The following is an 18385-nucleotide window of genomic DNA, read 5'->3' on the forward strand; positions in this document are numbered from 1 at the left end:
GGGAACTGACTCCAGTTGTTGATCTGCCGGCTCTGGATCCCTTAGAGCCCTCATCAAAGCCTTCCCCAGACTCCTGAACTGCCCCAAATTCCTCCCAAACCTCCTCACTTTCCAAATTTGCTGCCAGCTCTGCTGACCGCTGGAGGGCCACAATAGCATATTTGAAGATGCTGGAAGCAAAATATCACTTTACTGACAATGGCAACAGCATTTCATATGACCAGGAAGATAATAGTGGACAATAGAAGGCAATGGTGAGCTGCTCCTGTAATTTTCCCAGAAAAAACACACATGGATACCCAAGGCTTCTCTCTCTGTAGTTGGCTTCTGCTGCAAAAACCCCAACAGGTAGAAGAGAGTATAATAGTGAAAAGGCATCCTAGACAAAGAATATAAGTTTCTATGTGATTCCATATGAGTAGGCATTAGTAGGTTACCCTATAGTTAAATATGTATGATTTAACAGTTTATATTTAAAAGATCTGCATATTTGAGTAACATGGGTGTTTCTTATCAGAACAATCAAAGCATACTACTTGTATAATCTTTCCATTCAATTGATTCTAACTGGTGCTTTGGTTTATGGAGTAGGCTTAAAAGCTTCAGGTTAACTAAGTTTATGTCTCTCAACACTTTATTAAACACCAAGATCTTTACCCAAATATCATTAGTAAAATGCTACCTTAACTTGTCTTCATCCTATGCAAAGTATTAGGCATATGGAGGTAGGAATTTAGATAACCCTATTCCCTGTACCATTTTATCATGGGGCCCATCCATCCACACCAGTGGTGAAATTCATTTTTTTACTATGGGGTCTGTGGGTGTGTCTTGGTGGGCGTGGCCTGGGAAGGATACTGCAAAATCTCCATTCCCACCCCACTCTGGGGCCAGCCAGAGGTGGCATTTGCTGGTTCTCCAAACTACTCAAAATTTCCACTCCGGTTCTCCAGAACCTGATAGATTTCACCCCTGATCCATGCCGACCTGGCCATTGTGATCATCCCATTCTAAAAGCTTCTCCCTAAAGCGCAAAATTCTCTAAGGTGTGTTCTGACACCCTAAGTTTTTGAATCCCTGTCTGAGTTGCCAAGCTTTAGATTTCAAAGCCCCCATTTTTCTATCTGCATCATTGTATGGCATGTGTGAAATAAGAACAAATGAGTGTGAAACTGTATGTATTGTGCTCTTTGTTAATCAGTGGTTGCTTTTGTTTTTATTTTGTTTTATTGGTGGAAACTGGGTTGGCAGGGAGAACTCTTCTTACAACCCTTTTTAATGACTGTCCAAAGTTATAATGGCATTGAAAAAAGTGGATTTTAACCACTTTTCACACATGATCTGTGTGGTCATGTGATCAAAATTTGGACAATTAGCAATAGCACTTAGACTTATAAGACTTATAAGAGCCGAGGTGGCGCAGTGGTTAAATGCAGCACTGCAGGCTACTGCTAGATCAGCAGTTCAGCGGTTCAAATCTCACCGGCTCAGGGTTGACTCAGCCTTCCATCCTTCCGAGGTGGGTAAAATGAGGACCCAGATTGTTGGGGGCAATATGCTGACTCTCTGTAAACCGCTTAGAGAGGGCTGAAAGCCCTATGAAGCGGTATATAAGTCTACTGCTATTGCTATTGCTATTATATACCGCTTCATAATGTTTTACAACCCTCTCTAAGCCGTTTACAGAGCCAGCATATTGCCCTCAACAATCTGAGTTCTCATTTTATGGACTTTGGGAGGATGGAAGGCTGAGCCAACCTTCAGCCAATGGGAATCTTAACTGCCAAACTGCTGGCAGCTGGCAGTCAACTGAAGTAGCCTGCAGTACTACATTCTAACCACTCTGCCACCACTACGGCTCTTCAGCTGGTTCCCATTCAACTGGTTCATATTTACGATAGTTGCAGTGTGGGCTCATGTAATTCCCTTTTTGTGACCTCCTGATGGGCAAAGTCAATGGGGAAGCCAGTTTCACTTAACAACTGTGTTAACTGAACAATTGCTTTACTTTGATTTATTTATCAACTGTAGCCAGAAAGATTATAAAATGTGCCGGAGGGGGGGGGGCAGGGGGGCGGAAGACTCATTTAACAAGTATCTCACTTAACAACAGAAATGTTGGGCTCAGTTGTGATTCTCAGTTGAGGACTGTCTGTATTTCACTGCAAAATCTTGGTGTCTTTTTTTTTTTTTTTTAGGAAACCCCACTGGAAAACCTTGTGCCAAACTTCTTTAGTAACCCACCAGATTGAAGCTGGATGACTGAAACTTGCTTTCCCTTGAAGATTGCTCCAATATGTGAGAAAGGCACCTGCCTGTGTGTTGGTGAGCACAGGTTGCTACCAGTTTCTTTCTGGGTGAAAATGATGGGGGAGATTATTACTTATGAGTACAATGATCATAAAGCCTTTATTCCAGAAAGTTATCCTTTAGGTATCATTTAATTGTTCATTTTCTTGGTTATGCTCTTGAATTTTCCTTTGTAAAATAAAGTTATAAACCTATTTTAATCCTCTTTTAGCCTTGTCCCATTTTCAGATTTGACCTTTTATTTTTCCCAAGAAAATATGGCCACTGTCCTTTATAGGTTTGTACTGCAAAATATGAAATATTTTAAAGGCCTTTGAAGATGGGTCACCAGCCAAGCCAGTATTTTCAGATTGCTGATGTCCCAGATCTTCCACCTGGGGTCCTTTGGACCCATGTTCATAATTTACTGGTTCACCTTTGCTTCTTCAAGGCAGACCAGAGATCTCTTTGTGGTCTCCTGTCCCTTCCACAGCAAATTCAACCCAATTTTCTTAGAGACCAGCTGATGGCTGCCATTCACTTGCCACATTTGGTGTGGCATGACCACTCCTAGGATTCCCCAGCCAATCTTTGTGGAAAGCAGGCCACCGTAACCTCTGAGCATGCATAGAGTTTATTTGCGCCCTCTGCTCCCACCCTGCCTTCTTTGGCCTGTATTTGGACAGGTGCTGCTGGGAAGCCCACAGATGATGAGATGCATCATAGGCGGACTCTGCTCAGAGCTGGGTGGCTTCGGGGTCTCCGCGGCGGGAACGGTTGGTGGCTCTGGTGCCTGGGTGGGAAGCAAGGTCTCTGCTGGGTTGGGAGTCTCAGTGAGTGGTGGGGGCATGGTCTCCCCAATTGCGGGGCCCAGGGACTCCTCGGCCAGGAGACCAGGCCCAGAGGACCGGCAGAAGCGTAGCAACTGCAGGAGCCTTTCCAGATCCTTCTCCATGGTACCCCAGAGCTTTCCACATGGCTCATCTTCCATCTGGTCATGTCTAGAGGAGATGGGATCATTTCCCCCCTGCAGGAAAGGTGAGTTGCTCCCCTCCTGGGATCCCCTTCTTTCCACCTGGTTCTCAATCCCTTCTCGGGATATTTTTATTTCCAGTGGATTTTCAACTCCCTCCTTGGCTCCTTTGCTTTCTTCACTTTGCTGGGGATTCCCAACAGCCTCTCGAGATCCTGTCCGATCCACTTCAACTTCTCCTCTAGATCCCTTTGTCTCTAGTGAAGTCCCAAGCAATTCTTTTGAGTTTTTACTTTCTAGCAGACTACTGTCCTCCTTTGTCTCCTTTGGGGGCACCTATTAATGGAAGAAAGGATACCACACTTAAGGATTTTGAAAACCAATCTTTTGGCGGCCTTCCCAGGATTCCCCAGCCAGCATATCTGAAGATGGATAGACTTCAATTCTCAAATTGCTACAAAATGCTTCAAGATGGGTGACCTTTATTTCCCAGAATTCCCCAGTAATCATGCTAGCTGGGCAATTGCAGGAACTAAAGTTCAGTCATCTTAAAGATGCTGAGGTCAAGAAACTCTGCGTTAATACATCGAAGACCTTTTAGATGCTGGGCTGAATGGTTCTAGGGAAGGAAGGTAGCATTAATTTAAATCAGTTAAAATTCCTTAGTTATTCCCTAATCATATAAATTATCCCCTTAACATAAACATATGAAGAATGGTTGCAGGAATAGGTACGTCTAGTCAAGTAAAAATAAGGACCAGGGTAACATGATATCAGTGTTCCAATATTTGAGGAGCTGCTCCAAAGAAGAGGTGGTCAACCCATTATCCAAAGTACCTGAAGACAGGAGAAGAAGCAATGGATGGAAACTAATCAAGGGAGAGAGCCAGTCTAGAACTAAGGAGAAGTTTCTTGACAGTTGGCACAATTAATCGGTGGAACAATTTGCCTCCAGAAGTTCTGAAGCTTCAACACTGGAAGTTTTTAAAGAAGAGATTGGACAACCATTTGACTGAAATGGTATAGTGCTTCCTGTTGGACTAGAAGACCTCTGATGTCCCTTCCAACTCTGTTATTCTGTATCAGTCCAACAGAAGGAGTCCAATGCATTCTCTAAATTTAAAGAATGTGGTAACCTGCTGGTTGTGGATTTCCCCAACATATCAGCAGTGGGGTTTCTTCTCTTTGACTGAAAATGCATGAAGTGCCCAATCAAGAATAGTGGCCTCCATCACTGGAGGCCTTAAAAAGAGATAAGGCACCCATTTGTCTGGCATGATATAGGGTCTCCTATTCAAGCAAGGGGTTGGACTAGAAGACCTCCAAGGTCTCTTCCAACTCTGTTTTTCTTATTCTTCGTAAAAAAACCAACAACAACAGTTTTTCTACATGATTCACTTTTGTTTGCATGAGTGTACATGTGGGTTCGTGCATATGTGCATTTCTTAAGTTGGTGATCTTATGGCACTTTTGACACAACTAAATTTAAAGTAAATAAATAAATCTATTATCATTTTTGCATTTGCTTGATAACCACATTTCCGTTTATGAAATGCAAGTAGCCATCTAAAATGTTCAGACAAACCAATAAGATTTAGCTCACTGGGTATGCCATATAATGTGAATGCAGTCATTCTTCAGCTGGGTATCGGATTCAATGTGTCATGTGAAACCATCTCGAGTGATGGTCAGTTCATCTTCCTTTTGATTTCAGGGAGACCCTGGATGTTAAGCCCCCTTTTTTTGCCCCCCAGATTGCTTACCAGTCCCTCTCTCCAAGGCCTGGAGCCTCCCTCCTTCTGTTCCTCTTCCAGGGTGCTAGGGATTTGGGCTAGCCCATATCCCCTTGGCCCAACCACGTCATAGGCAATGAAGAGGATGCTCCAGGCCATGGCACAGCAGCCACCCAGGATGACCATCAGTGGCACCCAATAGGCCTCCCACCGCAGGGACTCCAAAAGAGGTTTCCGGGAGTGCAGCTGCTGCTCGCGGGGGGATTTAGACCCACCCACCAAGAAGGAGGTGAGCAGGAAGAGGTAGATGGCACCACGAAGTCTTTGGGGAGCCATGCAGGCAGCTTCAGGCAGCATGGAACTGGCCTAGGTGGTGAAGGCTTGGTCTTCCCTGACAGTTACAGGCCCCTCTGCCTCCTCCCCTCCCTCCATTGTGACATCATAGAAAAGATGACCCAACAAAGGTCACTTGCATAAATACCAGCCACTGGGGTGGGGAGTTATTCCCTTTTCAGGGAAGTTGCCAGCAGGTGGCACCTTGTGCTTAGCCTCTCATGGCACTTGGGAGATGTTGCCACACACAATATCCCCAAATGAGATCCAATTTCATTTAGATGCCAAGGCCCAGGTTAGAAACCAGGAAATAGGGAGCTTTAGCTCTATAATAGGAGAGCTGGCTGGGTGACTTTTGGCCAATCAACAGGAGATGGTGAGTTCTACTCCCAATTGAGGCATGAAATCCAGTTGGGTGACTTTAGGTCAATAACCAGCAAATGTTTTGATCCTGGAATAGGCTCAATAAGTTAAAAGGCCTGCAATAGGCTCAATGAGTTCTAATCCTACAATACACATGACAAATGTTTGAGTGACTTGAGCCAATCACCAGTTGAGGGGGAATTCTAGTTGAACCTTATACATGAAAGCCAGTTTCGTGACTTGGGTCAGTAACTAGGAAGTTGTGACTTCTAGTCCTACAAAAGGCACAGTGAGTTCTAGTCCTACAAAATGTGCACGAAATCTGGCTGTATGACTTTGGGCCAATCACCAGGAGACATAGAACACAGAACATAGAATAACAGCATTGGAAGGGACCTTGGAGGTCTTCTAGTCCAACTCCCTGCGCAAGCAGGAGACCCTATACCATGTCAGAAAAATGGTTGTCCAGTCTCTCTTTGAAAACCTCCAGTGATGGAGCACCGACAACTTCTGAAGGGAAGCCATTGGTTGATTGCTCTAACTGTTAGGAACTGTTAGGAAATTTCTCCTTGGTTGTCAGTTGCTTCTCCCCTTGGTTAGTCTTCAACCATTGTTTCTTGTCTTTCCTTTTGGTGCTTCGGAAAATAGTTTGAACCCCCCAGTCTCTGTAGGAGCCCCTCAAATATTGGAACAGTGCTATCATGTCTCCCCTTCTTCTTTTCATTAAAGACATATCCATTTCCTGTAACCATTCTTCATATGTTTTAGCCTCCAGCCCCCTTAATCGTTTTTGTTGCTGTTCTCTGTACTCTTTCCAAAGTGTCTACATCTTTTTTTTATATTGTGGTGACCAGAAGTGGATGCAGTAGACCAAGTGTGGCCTTACCTAAGCATTATAAAGTACTACTAGAAGTTCATGTGCTCTCGATTCTATTCCTCTATCAATGTAGCCTAAGATTGCATTGAATTTTTTGGCTGCTGCCACATACTATTGGCTTATATTTAAGTGACTGTCTACTAAGATGCCAAAATCCCCCTCATGATTACTGGCAACTACGACATGTTTCACCTAGTCTATACCTATAATGTTGGTTTTTCTTGCCTAAGTGTAAAACCTTACTTTCATCTACATTACATTTCATTTTGTTCGATAGGTACCAGTGTTCAAGTCTATCAAGATCTTTTTGGATCTTGATTCATTCCTGCCTTGATTTACGGTTCGGTCTGCAGATTGTAGGTTCTGTACCACTAAGAATTGAATCTCCTACCTCCAGTACACACCTTTTTTTCCCCTAGAGAACTCTGGGATACTTTTGTTCCTGCTTCAGAAATGCTGGGTTGTGCCACTTTTTTAGAAACTATTGATGACTTTCCGGGAGCGGAGGACCCACATTCCGCCAGCCTCGGCTCCTGCTGCTTTCTCCCAGAGTTCCAGCAGGCCTGCCAAGGAGGAGCCCAGATGAGGCTAGAGCGAGAGCCGCAGAAGCTAAAGGCTGGCCACTTGGGGCTTGGAAGGGGGAGCAGAATGCGGGTCCTCCACTCCCGGAAAGTCCGGGGTGGGAAGCGGGGCTGGCCCGTTTCCTCCCAGGCCTGCTTAGAGATGGAACCGTGGCTCCGGAGACTCGCTCACGGCCGCCTTCTCTGGAGCAGAGGGGGGCAATAGAAGAGGAGCTGAGCCTCTTGCCAATCCAGGCATGGCTTGCGGAGTGCAAAAAGGGGAGGGGGGCTCTTGGAACACCCCCACCCCTCTTTGCCTTTCGCCTCAGCGGCTCTTGCTCCAACCTCGTCCGGGCTCCTCATTTGAAGTAGTCAGCTTCTTTTTACCACTTTAAATATTTTTCAGGGAACTATTTTTGTTTCAACTGGGAACCAAATAATACATACATGTTGCAGTGAATTTTGGGAGGTGTTCAAGAATAACTATAATTTTCTACAGGAAACTGACCATTTCAAAATGATGTCCCATATTACTACACTTATATACTTGATCAAACATCTAATATCACTTTATAGCTGCATATTATAGGAGATGGATGATTGGAATTTTGAATTCCTCCCCCCTGCACTCTCCCTTGGACCCACCTTTTCCAGCTGTGTAAGTGGATCATTTCAAGTCTCCTCTTGTCCGCCCACCATGATGAAAATGTAAAAAAGTAAATAAAAAAGGAACTTAGGCACGATTTGCTGCTCCCAGATCAGGAGGCAGAGAACTACGGACCTCCTTTGCATAAGGAATTTTTTGCCTTTTAACCCTTGCTTAACACTGAGCAAGGGTTAAAAGGTGAAAAACTCCTTATGATTTTTGGTTTGGTTTTGGTTTTATTAGTATTTGTAGGCCGCCCTTTTCCCTGAGGGGACTCAGGGCGGCTCACACAAAACCGGGAGGGGGAATACAGACATTAGATAGACACATATAATAAAATAGTAAGCAACATACATACATCATTCGGGAGGGGTAACTATCCTTATCCCCAGGCCTGACGGGCGAGCCAGTTCTTCAAGGCTATGCGGAAGGCTTGGACGGTGGAGAGGGTACGGATCTCCACGGGGAGCTCGTTCCAAAGGGCCGGGGCTACTGCTGAGAAGGCCCTCCTCCTTGTAGTTGCCAGCCGACATTGGCTGGCCGATGGAATATGGAGGAGGCCTAATCTATGAGATCTTATTGGTCGCAGGGATGTAATTGGCAGAAGGCGGTCTCTCAAGTATCCAGATCCACTGCCATGTAGGGCTTTATGGGTGACTAATAGCACCTTGAAGCGCATCCGGAGATCGACAGGTAGCCAGCGCAGCTCGCGGAGGATAGGTGTTATGCGGGTGAATCGAGGTGCACCCGCAATCACTCGCGCGGCTGCGTTCTGCACTAGCTGAAGTCGCCGGATGCTCCTCAAGGGCAGCCCCATGTAGAGCACATTGCAGTATTCCAGCCTAGAGATCACAAGGGCCCGAGTGACTGTTGTGAGAGCCTCCCGATTCAGGTAGGGTCGCAACTGGCGCACCAGGCGAACCTGGGCGAATGCCCCCCTGGTCACAGCCGTTAAGTGGTGGTCAAATGACAGCTGTGGATCCAGGAGGACTCCCAAGTTGCGAACCCTCTCTGAGGGGTATAAAATTTGACCCCCCAGCCTGAGTGGTGGAATATTAACCAAATCTTTGGGAGGAAAACACAACAGCCACTCGGTCTTTTCTGGGTTGAGCACAAGCTTGTTCACCCTCATCCAGTCCATAACGGCCTCAAGACCCCGGCTCATCACGTCTACCGCTTCATTGAGTTGGCACGGGGCGGACAGATACAATTGAGTATCGTCCGCATATTGATGGTATCTAATCCCGTGCCTGCGGATGATCTCTCCCAGCGGTTTCATGTAGATGTTGAATAGTAGGGGGGATAAGACCGAGCCCTGAGGCACCCCATAATTTAGGGGCCTAGGGGACGATCTCTGCCCCCCCACTAACACCGACTGCGACCTGTCCGAGAGGTAGGAGGAGAACCACCGTAGCACGGTGCCTCCCACTCCCACCTCCCGCAGTCGTCGCAGAAGGATACCATGGTCGATGGTATCGAAAGCCGCTGAGAGGTCAAGGAGGACCAGGATGGAGGAATGTCCTTCATCTCTGGCTCTCCAGAGATCATCCATCAATGCGACCAAAGCGGTTTCTGTGCTGTAACCGGGCCTGAAGCCTGACTGGAAGGGGTCTAGATAGTTTGCTTCCTCCAAGGACCGTTGGAGCTGAAAGGCCACCACCTTCTCAACAACCTTCCCCAAGAAGGGAAGGTTGGAGACTGGACGATAGCTATTAAGAACAGCTGGATCCAAAGATGGTTTCTTCAGGAGGGGTCTCACCACCGCCGCTTTCAGTGTGGCGGGGAAGTTCCCCTCCCGAAGGGAGGCGGTTACAACCGCCTGGATCCAGCCTCGTGTCACCTCACTGCAGTTAGTAACCAGCCATGAGGGACACGGATCCAGAACACAGGTGGAGGTACTTACAGCTCTCATGGCCTTGTCCACATCCCCGGGGGTAACGTCCTGAAACTCAACCCAGAGCTGTTCTACTTGATCCCCCTGTGTCTCGGCTGGAACTGCGGGGGTGGAGTCCAAGTCCGACCGAAACCGAGCAATTTTGTCCGCTAAGAATTGGGCATACTCTTCAGCTCTGCCCTGCAAGGGTTCCCCCGCCTCCCCTTTGTTCAATAGGGAGCGGGTAATCCTAAACAGGGCGGCTGGACGGGACTCAGCGGATGCTACCAGGGTGGCTATGTGGGATCTTTTTGCTGCCCTAAGTGCCCTGGTGTATTCCCTGGTGCAGGTGGTTACCATTGCTCGGTTCGATTCGGACTTATCGGACCTCCAACGGTGCTCTAGGCATCTCCTCCGGCGCTTCATCTCCCGGAGTTCCTCGGTGAACCAAGGGGGTCTCCGGGATCCGCCGCCTCGGAGGAGCCGCAGTGGCGCAATCCGGTCGAGGGCCTCCGACGCTGCCGAGTGCCACGCAGCAGCCAGAGTCTCCACCGGACTGTGGGCGAAAGTGTCAGGAATAACCCCAAGCTCTGTCTGGAACCTTAACGGTTCCATAAGACGCCTGGGGCGGAACCACCTGGTCGGTTCCTCCTCCCTACAGTGGGGGTTTGGCCTCCGGAAGTCGAGCCTCAGTAGGCAGTGGTCTGACCACGACAGGGGTATGATGTCGCTCCCCCTCAGACCAAGATCACAAATCCACTGCTCCGAGAGAAATACAAGGTCAAGCATGTGTCCCGCTGAATGGGTTGGGCCTCGAATTACTTGGGTCAAGCCCATGGCTGTCATGGAGGCCATGAACTCCTGCGCCCCATCAGAGTTTTCACCGAGCGACGGCAAATTAAAGTCCCCCAGGACCATCAACCTAGGGAACTCAATTGCCAGCTCGGCTACTGACTCGAGGAGTGAGGGGAGGGCTGCTGCCACGCTGTTGGGAGGCAGGTACGTTAGCAGCAGACCCACTTGACCCTTGAGGTCCAACTTTAACAGCAAAGACTCACACCCGACAATCTCCGGAGCAGGGACCCTACGAGGAACTAATGACTCCCGGATAACAGCGGCCACACCCCCACCCCTTCCCTGGGCTCTCGGCTGATGAAAAGGAGGCATGTAGTTCTCTCGCCTCCCACTGCAGTTAGCACTAACCAGAGTCATTCTGGTAGCAACTACCTTAGCCTTTTTCCTTTTAATTTAATTTTCTTTTCTTTTCCTCATGACACTGGTGAGGCCCTGCCTACCCTGCCTACCCTGACTGCACATCCCTGCCAATCATCCAATATCAATTACAGACAGTGAATATTTAACCACTGGCATTGGGTATGCACCCTGCTAAAGGCTTTATTCAGCATGCACCTGTAATCCACACAGAGGTGGAGGGAACCATCTGTTTTGACAGGGGTTACTATGGGAGTCGCACATCCGACGTGGTCAATCGGCACTAGGATTCCTTGGGCAATTAGTTTGTCTAGTTGCTTATTCACCTTGGGCCGTAGAGCAAAAGGGACCCTTCGGGGTTTTAGCCTGATGGGGGTTACATGGGTGTCTAGGTTAAATGAGATGGGACACAGTGTTGAACATTAAAGACAGAAACCAGATGTGTGTCTTTGGTCCAATTAAAAGGAGACTTTAAGATGGTGATGGTGAATTTTATTCATGCAATACTCAAGGTAAGTTCTAATCATCCAATATGAAAGACAAAAGGAGGAGTGATCTTTTGCCAATTCAGTGAACATTTGAGACAGACCAGATGTGTGAGTTTCATCCTATTTAACAGTAGGAGATGGTAAGTTTTATTCCTGCAATAGTCAAATTAAATTGCAGTTGTCCAATGTGAAAGAAAAGTGATGAGAGATCTTATGCCAATTCAGAAAAAGGTGAGTTCTAGCCCTGAAAAAGTAAATTGAATTTTTCCCCATCTAAATGTACAATATTTATCTGAATTTACCTTATTACAACCACCAGGAGAACGTGAGCTCTAGTTGGACAATTTGAATGGAATTCAGCTTTTTTACCTTGGGCCTATCGTTATTTGGTGAGGTTGAGCTTATATTTAAGAGAGGAGACAGCTGCATTAGTTTCATCCTATTTAACAGTAGGTGATGGTAAGTTTTACTCTTGCAGTAATCAAGCTAAGAGGTAGTTATCCAATTTAAAAGTATGAGAAAAACAAAATGAAGAGTTATCTTTTGCTAATTCAGTTGAACATTTAAGACAGAAACCAGATATGTGACTTGGGTCCAATTAACAGGAGACACTCCATAGGTGATAGTGAGTTTTATTCCTGCAATAGTCAAGTTAAGTTCTAGTCGTCCAATGTGAAAGACAAAAAAAAGGAATGATCATACGCCAATTATCCCAGGAAAAGGTGAGTACTAGTCCAGCAAAAGCAAATTGAGTTTTCCTCCACCAAATTGCACAATACTTGCCTGACTTTATTCCTTTCACCAGCAGAACGTGAGTTTGAGTTGGACAATTTGGATGGAAGTCAGCTTTTTTACCATGGACTTATTGTGATTTGGGGAAGTTGAGCTTATATTTAAGACAGAAGACAGCTGCATGAGTTTCATCCTATTTAACAGTAGGTGATGGTAAGTTTTACTCTTGCAATAATCAAGGTAAGTTCTAGTTATCCAATTTAAAAGTATTTGAAAAACAAAATATAGAGTGATTTTTTTTGCAAATTCAGTTGAACATTTAAGACAGAAACCAGATGTATGACTTGGGTCCACTTAATAGGAGACACTCCGTTGGTGATGGTGAGTTTTATTCCTGCAATAGTCAAGTTAAGTTCTAGTTATCCAATGTAAAAGTATGTGAAAAACAAAATGAAGAGTGATCTTTTGTCAATTCAGTTGAACATTTAAGACAGAAACCAGATGTATAACTTGGGTCCAATTAACAGGAGACACTCCATTGGTGATGGTTAGTTTTATTCCTGAATTAGTCAAGTTAAGTTCTAATCGTCCAATGTGAAAGACAAAAAGCGGAATGATCTTATGCCAATTCTCCCAGGAAAAGGTGAGTACTAGTCCTGCAAAAGTACATTTAGTTTTCCCCCACCAAATTGCACAATACTTGTCTGACTTTACTGTATTCCTATCACAAGGAGCACGTGAGTTCGAGTTGGACAATTTGAATGGAAGTCAGCTTTTTTACCTTGGGTTAGTCATGATTTGGTGAAGTTGATCTTATATTTAAGACAGAAGACAGTTGTGTGAGTTTCATCCTATTTAACAATAGGTGATGGTAAGTTTTACTCCTGCAATAATCAAGGTAAGTTCTAGTTTTCAAATGTAAAAGTCTATGTGAAAAACAAAACGAAGAGTGATCTTTTGCCAATTTAGTTGAATATTTAAGACAGAAATCAGATATGTGACTTGGGTCCAATTAACAGGAGACACTCCATTTGTGTTGGTGAGTTTTATTCCTGCAATAGTCAAGTTAAGTTCTTGTCGTCCAATGTGAAAGACAAAAAGAGGAATGATCATATGCCAATTCTCCCAGGAAAAGGTGAGTACTAGTCCTGCAAAATCAAATTGAATTTTTCCCCACCAAATTGCACAATACTTGTCTGACTTTATCTTATTCCTATCACCAGGAGAATGTGTGTTCTAGTTGGACAATTTGGATGGACATCAGCTTTTTTACCTTGGGCTAATCGTGATTTGGTGAGGTTGAGCTTATATTTAAGACAGAAGACAGTTGTGTGAGTTTCATCCTATATAACAGTAGGTGATGATAAGTTTTACTCTTGTAATAATCAAGGTAAGTTCTAGTTATCCAATTTAAAAGTATGTGAAAAACAAAATATAGAGTGATTTTTTGCAAATTCAGTTGAACATTTTAGACAGAAACCAGATGTATGACTTGGGTCCAATTAACAGGAGACACTCTGTTGGTGATGGTGAGTTTTATTCCTGCAATAGTCAAGTTAAGTTCTTGTTCTCCTATATCCATGACATTCAGTTAAGTGACCTTGAGGCAATCACCAGACAAATGTGAGTTTTGTCCTGCAGGAGACACGATAGGTCACTGAGTGACTTTTATCCAATCCTAAAAAGGTAAAGGTTCCCCTCGCACATATTTGCTAGTCATTCCCAACTCTAAGGGGTGGTGCTCATCTCTGTTTCAAAGCCAAAGAGCCAGCACTGTCTGAAGACAGTGGTCATGTGGCCAGCATGACTAAATGCAGAAGATGCATGGAACACTGTTACCTTCCCACCAAAGGTGGTCCCTGTTTGTCTACTTGAATTTTTAACATGCTTTCAAACTGCTAGGTTGACAGAAGCTGGGACAAGTAATGGGAGCTCACTCTGTTATGTGGTGCTAAGGATTCGAACCGCCGAACTGCGGACATTTCTGATCGACAAGCTCAGCATCTTAGCCACTGAGCCACCATGTCTCTTATCCAATCCTAGTAGACGGTAAGTTCTAGTCTTCCAATAGGCACAAAAGTCTTCCTTTCTTCCTTCCCTCCATGTTTATTACTCTTCTGTGTCTTCTTTGTTCCTCCTTTATTCAGAAGGCCAACTCTCTCAACTTGGGGTACTTGCAAATCTCTCATTTCACTAAATTCAACCAGGCTTGAAATCAAGAGATGGTGAATTCTAGTCCCACCTTATGCACACAGCCATCCTCCCTCCTTATTTTTCTCTTCATTTATCTATTTTCTTCCTCCCTTAGGCAGAAAACCAGCTCACTGACCTTCAAGCAATCACTCTCTCTCAATTCTCGGAAGGAGGCAATGGCAAACTACTTCTCAAACACCTTGTCAAGAAAAGTTCAGACTGTCTGTGAATTGGACCTGATTAAATGAAAGGGGGGAAAAAGCAATGGATGATGAAGATGGAAGGGCATCGTGTCCTGGTTAGGACCACAGTGAAGATGGGCAGATGACCTCTTGGCCTTCAAGCAAAGCAATATCCCCTGTTGCATGATCTGAAGTCAATGGCGGAAATGAGACCCAAACTATTTAACTGGGTGATTGCTGAATGAGCCGCAAGCATTTGATGATGTGTTGTATCAACCAACAAGTGCAGAATTCCCCAAACCCACAAATCAAAACCAAACAACTCTAAGCAGGCTTTCTGGGAATTTGATGGAAGGCAGCTAGGGGATGTAGGCATGGAGGGTTGGGTTGGTGCTCGGTGAGTTGGATACAACTTGGGCTGGGCCAGGAGGAGGACTTGACAATTAGCCCCTGTCTTCTTCTGGAGAGGATGTCCAGACCTCCTGCACCAGTGAAGGAGAATGAAGGGAGACCTGTTTAAATTAATTAATTAATTAATTAACTATCAATTGTAATTTCTCAACTAATTAATGACCACTTGTACTTTCTACATTAATTAATGACCATTTGTAGTTTCCACATTAATTAATTAATTAATAAGTTTTGAAGAACTTGAAAGCTAAAACAATTTCTTAGTCTTCTAAATGTATCTCTGATTCTATCCAATATCACAGAAAAAAGTGTTTCTTTGATATTGCATCAAAATCTCACCAGAAAACAAAAGATAGATTTCACAGAGAAGAATTGAAAAACTTTTCAATATAGTTTTTCAACAGTACACACTGTATTTTATATACCAGATCATCTCGCATTTTATTCATTTAAAATGCCTGGTTGATAAGGAATGAAAATTCATACAATAAAACACTGCTAGCCTCCAATTTCTGGTAGAAAGATTATGACAAGTGACATGTTCTTCAGGTCATAGTTCAAGCAAAATTGTTGTATGTGCAGGAAGCACAAGTAATATACACAGTATCAGTTGTCCCAAAGGTGCTTTTCCAAAAGGCAACTGGACTTTCCTTAAAAAAAAAATGTGTTGCTTCTCACCCCAAAAGCTTCTTCAGCTATTTTTCTTCTTCAGTTTGCTTCTTCGATGAGAAGTGAAACGTTTTCAAGGAGAAAAAAACAACAACAAGAAAGTTCAGTTGTTTTTTGCAAAAGCCTCTTTGGGACAACCATGACCTAGATCAGGGGTCTCCAACCTTGGCAACTTTAAGCCTGGTGGAAGCTGGCTGGGGAATTCTGGGAGTTGAAGTCCGCCAGGCTTAAAGTTTGCCAAGGTTGGAGACCCCTGACCTAGATGACTGAGAATCTCCATGGACACAGTATCAGTTCTTCCCCCCATAAATTAGCTATAATAAGTTTAAATCAGGAGATGCTGCTCAATTTTGAATTGTATCCTAGGGACAGCAGTAGGAAAAAGATGACAAAACTAGATTAAGAGAATCAATTCAATTCCAATTAAAATTCTAGTAAACACAATTCACCTTCATTTATATTTTGTGTTTCTAGACCACCTATCATATTTTTTGGAGTATAAAACGCATCTTCTCCCCACCCTAAAAGAACGTGGAAATGTTGGTGTGTCTTATACACCGAATCAGCCATTTTTGACCTCCGAAGCCCAGTTCCCACATCCCATTTTTGGGAAAAATGAGCAAAAAAGGGAGGTCTTTTCCCTTCCTCCAGCCCCCAGAAACACTCTGCAGGCTTCAGTAGGGCTGGGGGAAGGCAAAAATGCCCCTGGTTTTGTTAAAAATGGCCCATTTTCCACCTGTTTTTTCGCAAAAATTGAGGCATTTTTGCTTCCCCCTAGCCCTACTGAAGCCTGCAGAGGGCTTTTGGGGGTGAGGGAGGACAAAAGCTTTTTTTTCTTACTTACCTCTTCGAAATCCTGGTGCGTCTTATACACTGTTGCATCTTATAGTCCAAAAATGCAGTATCTCCCTCAACAGGGGATTTTAGTTGCTGGTTCTTTTAGTCTTTCATTGGACCTCTGCATAATCTTTTGGCCACATGTTATGAAACCAGATTTAGATCCACAGAGCATGAATTTCTCCTCCAAACCAACATCTTGTGTGCAGAACATGAAGACAATAAGCTAAAACTGAATTTGTTGTCTGTCTGCTCAAAAGCTAGTTGGAAATTATTAGGATCCATACTTAACAGAAGCGGGTTCATATCCTCTACTTATAAATCAGAGATGCCAACTCCAGATTAATATAAACATAGATCAAACTAGTTCACTGTTAATCAAGCACCCATCTTTACTGAGCATTTTAAGTATATATTTTTTTTATATTCTTGTGGAATTATGACTCTCTGTCCAAAAAAAAGTTATAAAACAATAAATGTAAAAATGTCGCTTGTTGCTTTTTGGTGGCTGTGATAAAAGCTGTATTTTAGCATTGCTTAAGGCCGTTGCTTTAATTAGTGGGTCACTTAAAATATATCAATATCAAGCCTAATTAGGCAAAATAAAGTCATAATTAAGAATCTGTCTGGGCAAAGTGCTTATAGGCAATGTTTACTTAGATCAAAGCTCTGTTTGGATATATACTGCTTGCTATATACTGCGTTATTGTTTATAGGCACAGTTGTTAGAACGCAGCCACAGTAGTGCACTGCTTAGAATGCAGTACTGCAGGCTACTTCTACAGACTCTGGGCAGCCTGCAATTTGGCAGTTCGAATCTCACCCGGCTCAAGGTTGAGTCAGCCTTCCATCCTTCCGAGATGGGTAAAATGAGGACCCAGATTGTTGGGGAAAAGATGCTGACTCTGTAAACTGCTCAGAGTGGGCTGTAATAATTGCACTCAACAATGAACTAAAGGGCCACCATCAGTGAGCTCTTGGACAGCACTACTTGGTCTGTTGTGTGGATGCTTGGGTGGTATGGGGCGGGGAATTTTTCTAGTGGGTGGGTGGGTGTTTGGGGATTGTTATGTGTTAGGCCTGTTCCCTGGGTGTTATGTGAATTTTGTTTTATGTGTAAACTGTGTATATGCCATGTTTCCCTGAAAATATGACATGTCCTGATAATAAGGCCGTCCATATTTTTTGGCCCTGAGGCTGTGCCCGGCTCTTTGGGTGCCCACTCGCAAGAGAACAGCCATCCAGCAACCCCAAGCCAATAAGCCCCCCGTGATGATAAGGCTCAGGCAACATTTGGGGGGTCAAAAGAAAATAAAATCCTGTCTTATTTGCGGGAAAACATGGTATGTACAATGACAGTAAAGTAAAGTAAAGCATTGTGAAGTGGTATATAAGTGCTATTGTAATTGCAATTTCTGTTGTAAACAAATCATACTCTATAAAGAAATGCTTAATTTGATCCCGTCTCTGTCTTTTGATTCCTTGTACAAGTGTTTGCAAGATGGTAGCACTCCAGATGTGTTAAATAGGCATTGTTATAATTGTTCCTCAAGTTATCAGAAATTAACCGGATATCCCTGAACTGTTTCCATGCATAAGTCCATGGTTACTCTTCAATATGGGGAAAAAAAATAGAAGGGGTAGGAAATGGTCATTGTAGTACTTATTTACATGTTTGAAATGCATAAAGAAAAGAATTGTCCTCAAAAATTCTTATCTCTATAACATTATTGCTATAATACCTGAATTGTAATGCATTAAGTCAAATAATTGATTAAGTCAAATAAAAAATGATATATTAATTTATTACCGCATCTTGTTTTGGCAGTTTAAAAAACTCTAGATCAATACAAAGGAAATACATCTAATGAATGCATTTTATAGGAGGAAGCATTAATTCTATTAGGGAAGAAATATAATTTTCCAAGCCTTTTCTCTTGTACAGTCTGCACAGTGTGCAAATTGATCTTTCTTTGTCTGTGAGAGAGAGGAGGGAGAGGGAGAGGGAGAGGGA

General features: G+C 44.0%; 1 long non-coding RNA gene across 1 annotated transcript; it reads right to left on the bottom strand.

The window, feature by feature from the left end:
• Positions 1–2390: 2390 nt before the first annotated feature.
• Positions 2391–5197, bottom strand: LOC148043261 (uncharacterized). The gene is made up of 2 exons (XR_015698181.1): positions 5026–5197; positions 2391–3598 (listed from the first exon to the last, which is right to left on the bottom strand). It is a non-coding gene; the product is annotated as an uncharacterized LOC148043261 (long non-coding RNA).
• Positions 5198–18385: the final 13188 nt, after the last annotated feature.

Source organism: Thamnophis sirtalis, unplaced genomic scaffold (genome assembly GCF_051295495.1).
Source record: "Thamnophis sirtalis isolate CommonGarterSnake01/CBP01778 unplaced genomic scaffold, rThaSir2_p1.2 scaffold_12, whole genome shotgun sequence".
In the NCBI taxonomy this organism is placed as follows: domain Eukaryota; kingdom Metazoa; phylum Chordata; class Lepidosauria; order Squamata; family Natricidae; genus Thamnophis; species Thamnophis sirtalis.